The sequence below is a fragment of the Lepidothrix coronata genome, unplaced genomic scaffold (assembly GCF_001604755.1).
Source record: "Lepidothrix coronata isolate B3197 unplaced genomic scaffold, Lepidothrix_coronata-1.0 Scaffold156, whole genome shotgun sequence".
Taxonomy (NCBI): Eukaryota; Metazoa; Chordata; class Aves; order Passeriformes; family Pipridae; genus Lepidothrix; species Lepidothrix coronata.
Window position 1 is genome coordinate 1,530,808 of NW_016690336.1, and position 5,187 is coordinate 1,535,994.

At 48.3% G+C, this 5,187-nt stretch overlaps 1 long non-coding RNA gene across 1 annotated transcript in view; it reads left to right on the forward strand.

The window, feature by feature from the left end:
* Positions 1-1,207: 1,207 nt before the first annotated feature.
* LOC108504270 overlaps positions 1,208-5,187 on the forward strand; it is an 11,514-nt gene continuing 7,534 nt past the window's right edge. The window contains exons 1-3 of the long non-coding RNA XR_001877052.1: positions 1,208-1,480; positions 3,038-3,272; positions 4,851-4,856. This is a non-coding gene — a long non-coding RNA (uncharacterized LOC108504270). The remainder of the gene's footprint in view (positions 1,481-3,037; positions 3,273-4,850; positions 4,857-5,187) is intronic.

Here is a 5,187-nt window from a genome sequence, read left to right on the forward strand (position 1 = left end):
GCAAGACAAAGCAGGGGAATTTGACTTTCAGTGACACTGTGCTTTACTGCTACCCTTGCTCTTAGATGGACACAAAGTAAAATTACAGCCTGAGAGAGACTCACAGTACAACAGCCAACACACTTCCTACCCTGTGATTAAAAGAGAAAAAAAAAAAAAAGAGAAAGAAACAACTGTTTTTGGCAACTAAGAAAAAGTAAAAAGCCAAACTATCTTTGTGTCAGGGGACCTGGTGATATTCACTGGCTCGAGCCCTGACTGGTGGCTTGGCAAGTGCTGAAGGGAGAGCACTGAACACACTGAACTGTGTTTTATGTGCTTGTCTTAACTTGGGAGCCGAGAAAAGTGTACAGTTGATACTGAAATAAAGTGCAGTGGGGATTCATGTATTTATATCACCTGTTCATTTCACAATGGAACGTGGATCCTGGTTGGAAAACCTAGGCTTTTGCTAAATTTTAATTGCCTTCCCCTGCTGATCATACAGTAAAGGTTGTTTGCTGAGTAGGGGTGGTTTCCAAATCAGGGTTCTGTACACACAAAATACCCTGTTATTTTCTCATCTGTCTAGACAGGTCACCTAATCCAGTATTAAAATGCTGAAACGGGAGGGAAAACATTTTCTGGAAGCTTTCATGTGAAGAATTCACAGGAGCTCGCCAAAGCCAGGATTAGGAAAGCTGTGCTTGAAGAACTGAGCTGACCTGTTTCAGTTTCTATAGGATGTAGATGGCAGAAAAGATGTTTCCTTCTTGTGGCAGTTAAAATACGTGGACCAAAGTGTTATCTGGAGATTGAGTAGTGTTGTAGAATGTCTATGGGAGTGAGTTCTCCCCCTCTGTTCTGCCCCAGTGAGACCCCCCCCCCGCAGAGCTGCCTCCAGGCCTGGGAACAACAGCACAAGGACGTGGAGCTGCTGGAGAGAGTCCAGAGGAGGCCCCGGAGATGCTGCCAGGGCTGGAGCCCCTCTGCTCTGGAGCCAGGCTGGGAGAGCTGGGGGGGTTCCCCTGGAGAAGTCTCCAGGAGAGAGAGACCTTCCAGCACTTATAGAAAAGAGAGAGAATGACTTTTTAAAAAGGCAGACAGTGATAGGACAAGGAGGGAACAGTTTTAAACTAAAGAAGGAGGGGTTTAGATTGAATGTTGGGATGAAGGTCTTACCTGTGAGGGTGGGGAGGCCCTGGCCCAGGTTGGGCAGAGAAGCTGTGGCTGCCCCTGGATCCCTGGAAGTGTCCAAGGCCAGGTTGGACAGGGCTTGGAGCAACCTGGTCTGGTGGAAAGTGCCCCTGCCCATGGCAGTGGGGTGGAACGAGATGAGCTCTAAGGTCCCATCCAGTCAGGATTCTATGACTCTCCGTTCTGTTGGGCAGTGGCAGTTGGGACCTGCTGCAGTGGCAGTTGGAAGTGGTGCAGTGCCAGTTGGAACAAGCTCTGGTGGCAGAGCCAGAGTTTGCACACACTGCGCAGATCCCTCTTGCAGGTGAGTCCAGCGAAGGGTGGATTGAGCTGAAGCTGTTCCAGTTTAAAGATTTCCAAAACAGTTCTCAGAGCCCCATTGGGACCACCCTCCTTTTCATACCACTGCTTAAAACTGCAGTCTGGTGTCAGCTCTCCTCAGAGAGTGGATGTTGCTTGGTCAACATACATAAATGCTCTAAGATCCTGGAGAAAAAGAGACTCTCCAAATGAAACTACTGTTACCTTGAACTTTGTTAGTACATGTGATCAGAAACTTCAATAGTGTCTTCAGTGCAAAGGTTCGACCCTTCTGGTGATGGAAGAGAGGCATAGTCAACACTTTGACACTGGCCAAGCGTTGGGTAAATTGAGGAGGAACTCAGAAGGGGTATCCAGCAGCTTGGCAAGAGGAAGAGGCAGAACACTGTCTCCTTGCATAGCTCTGTATTCAGTAAGTGTTTGGGGAGGGAGGATGGTAAAGCTAGGAATTGTGTGTGTGTTTTATCCAAATCATTGGGCACCAACAGATTCCAAGGGCGATGAATCGTGGGCTGTGTGTTTATCCTTTGCAAACTGAGACTGATGCCAGTGTGGGCCTGGTGGAGTTTGGGTCTCTGTACCCTGTTCCTTCACGCTCCGGAGGGCAGGTGTGAACTGCCCAGAACCAGATGTCTACACACTGACATTTGTGTGTAAAGACACCCTGCATTGGTGATCCCTGATTAGGGACCCTTAGCCATGGACTCAGGCTGCTGAGTCCCACCTACTAAAATAAGGTAATGGGGCCTGAGAACTAAGGATGGACACTGGTATAAAGATGACTTCTGGGAGTTTACAAAAGAAAATTGGATCCTGCTCAGAGGAGCCGTTGGATGTATTGGGTAGGTGGAGGTAGAGTTGAACTGGTCAGGACTGGTGTGGGTTTGAACCTCTCTTCATCAAAGCCCAAGGCTGATCCTGATGTGGCAGGACAGCGTTGGCTCCAGAGGCTGCATCACGGGGCTGTGAATTTCTGAACTAGCCCTTGTTGGCTTTCATCAGTTGAAACATTTTCCCATCTGTCCCATTTCTGTAATGATTGGTTTGATATCCAGTCTCCGTGCTTGGAGCTAAACCCTCCTTACCTAGTGCCCTGGTTAGAGGATCTGAAGCTTATGCTTTGTGGTTGCCACAGTGGCACAGTGGAGCTTCATCACTGGGTCGTGGAGCTCGTCGGCACTGGGGACGTCGTTCTTTTGTCTTTATTTTTCAAAGCCTTTACCACAAAATTGCCACTTTCAGAGGTTATATAAAAACATGGGAGTTTGACAGTCCTTTGGAAATAGTCTACATCGTACAAGAGGGTGGAGATTTCTGCAGTTTCCAGTACTGGTCCTCCAGGCTAAAAAGTTGTTGCATCCCAGTTTGACCTCAGTTATCCTTTCCGTGCATCCCATTTTGAAAGGCTGGGTCCAGTTCACAACTTTCTTTTCTCTTCTTGCCCGGCTTCTTTATTTCCAGTTTTCTTTTTGCCTTCCCTGGGAATTTTCAACCGCGGAGGGTAAGCGTTTGTAAGCACTTGTTTGCTTTCTTCCCGTAGGTTCCTTAGAAAGAGAGCTTGGACGGCATGCAAAGTTGTGAAATATCTGCAGACAGCACGGATGATCCTCTTAGTAGTGGCCTACGGAGAAAGCGACAGCCTCGAATAGTCGTTATCGGTGCTGGGCTCGCGGGCCTGTCGGCAGCCAAGGCGCTCCTGGAAAGCGGCTTCACGGATGTAACTGTCCTTGAGGCGACCGACCGCATCGGGGGCCGCGTGCAGAGTGTGAAACTCGGTAAGAGGGGCCTTTCCCTGCTCTCCCGGCGAGCCCTTGTGTTGTCGTTAGGTTAATCCGACCTCGGGAACGGGATATGTGCACGTGCAGCGTTGGGTTTGGGGTGTGGTGTTGTCGGGAATGTAAATCCCTGGGCTCCTTTCGGGGTGATCCCGTGCTGTCTCGTGCATCGGTTCCGACGCAGCGCTGCTCCAAACCCCGTGTTTCCGTGACATAAAGATCTGGATGATTGTTTTCACTCTCGCAGGAACAGCTCTGTGATTAAGGAGCTGTACTGAGACAGTTTCCACCCAGGTTTTCCAGCCCGACTCTTGCCCGGGAGCAGCCAGTAAATCTCCCGGCTGGCGAATGTTTCTCAGGGCTTACGGCGCTTGCAAAGGGGAAGCTCTGAGCTGTTCTGCCTCACAAACAACCCCATTCATTTCCCTTGAAGTAATTTACTGTGTAGGGCACTACCCACTGGGAATCCGGCTGCTGGAAAAACCTCTTCAATGTATCCTTTCATCCTGATTTGCAGCTTTCCCACCTCTGCAGGTTCCTTTCTTGGTGTGTAGTAGAGGTGCAGGCGCTGGATATTTGAATCCCGTGTCAATTGGAAGGGCTCATAAAATCTCTAAATGCAAAACTCGTGGAACAAACATTGTCCTTTGCAGCACAGGAGTCAGTGAAACTACCCAGGAGGACGTTGCTTGTCTCTCCTCTGCGGGAGGGGAAAATCTTTTCGCTTTTACTGCATTTTCCTCCTGATTTCAACAAACTAGTTCTGTTTCTATCCCACTGTCTGGATTTATTACCTTTGTCCTCTTCCTGCCCTGTTTTCTTTTTATTTCTTAGGTGATTACATCACTTACTGTGTTTTACTCAGTAAACTCACCACGGTAAACAAACAGCAGCGTCCCGTGAACTTGCAGAAGGGAAATGAATGGAAAGGCAGTTGGACAAATCTAATCTCCAGGGTCTGAATAGGGCACTTCACATTCTGCTGAGACTTGGCATAGAGCTGAGGATGGGAAGTGTGTCCTTTACTCACAATCCGCTGTATTAAAAATATCCTGGATTGTGCCTGTGAGAGGAGGGAAGTGCCAAAGAGCTGAAATCTTCAGGGAGCAATAGATCATTTTGCCAGTGCACCTGTGAAATAGTTTTGGTGTATTAGTTTTGAGATTGATTCTCTCACCTTTGGCCACCTTCACCAATAACTCACATCTTTGCCTTTGCTGGGAATCCACCTCCTGTTCGTTAACACTCCTTAATTAATTCAAGACGAGAGCAGACATTGCAATCTGGGGGAGGTATCACAGTTTGCAGATAAAACTGTTATTTGCAAGGCAGAGACTGGAATCCAAAGTCTTGATCTTTTAACACCTTTCCTAAAACTGCAAATGGTCTTTTCTTACCTTCTGCAAACGCTCAAGGCTGCCCTGTGTGGGTGTGGGCTGCAGTTCTCTCCCGAGGTGGATCCGTGTTTTGACCCCCTGTGCTCTTGGCAGATTCATGTGCCTTTTAGCAAACGATTTTGGAGCCCTGTTGGGTGGTGAAGCAGCACATATTCAGAGCCTGCTTATTGCCTGGTACGAGGGCATGGTCCTGGGCTGTGTTTTCTTCTTCTGTGCTTCCTGGAGCAGCAAGACTGCACCAAGGACGTGCAAGACCTGCTCATTTCTCAGAACTGGCTAAAGCTGCATAAACAACTGTTAAAGAAGTGGTTCTTCTGGGCCTTCAACATATGACCAGTTTGATCTGGCCTTTAAATGTTAAATGGCATTTAAATGTTAAACTTCTCTGGCCCCACCCCTGTCTGCACACTTGACTGAAGATCTGATTTAAATCTTTATCAGAGCTACTAATTAGGAAGAAATTCTTCCCTGTGAGGGTGGTGAGGCCCTGGCACAGGTTGCCCAGAGAAGCTGTGGCT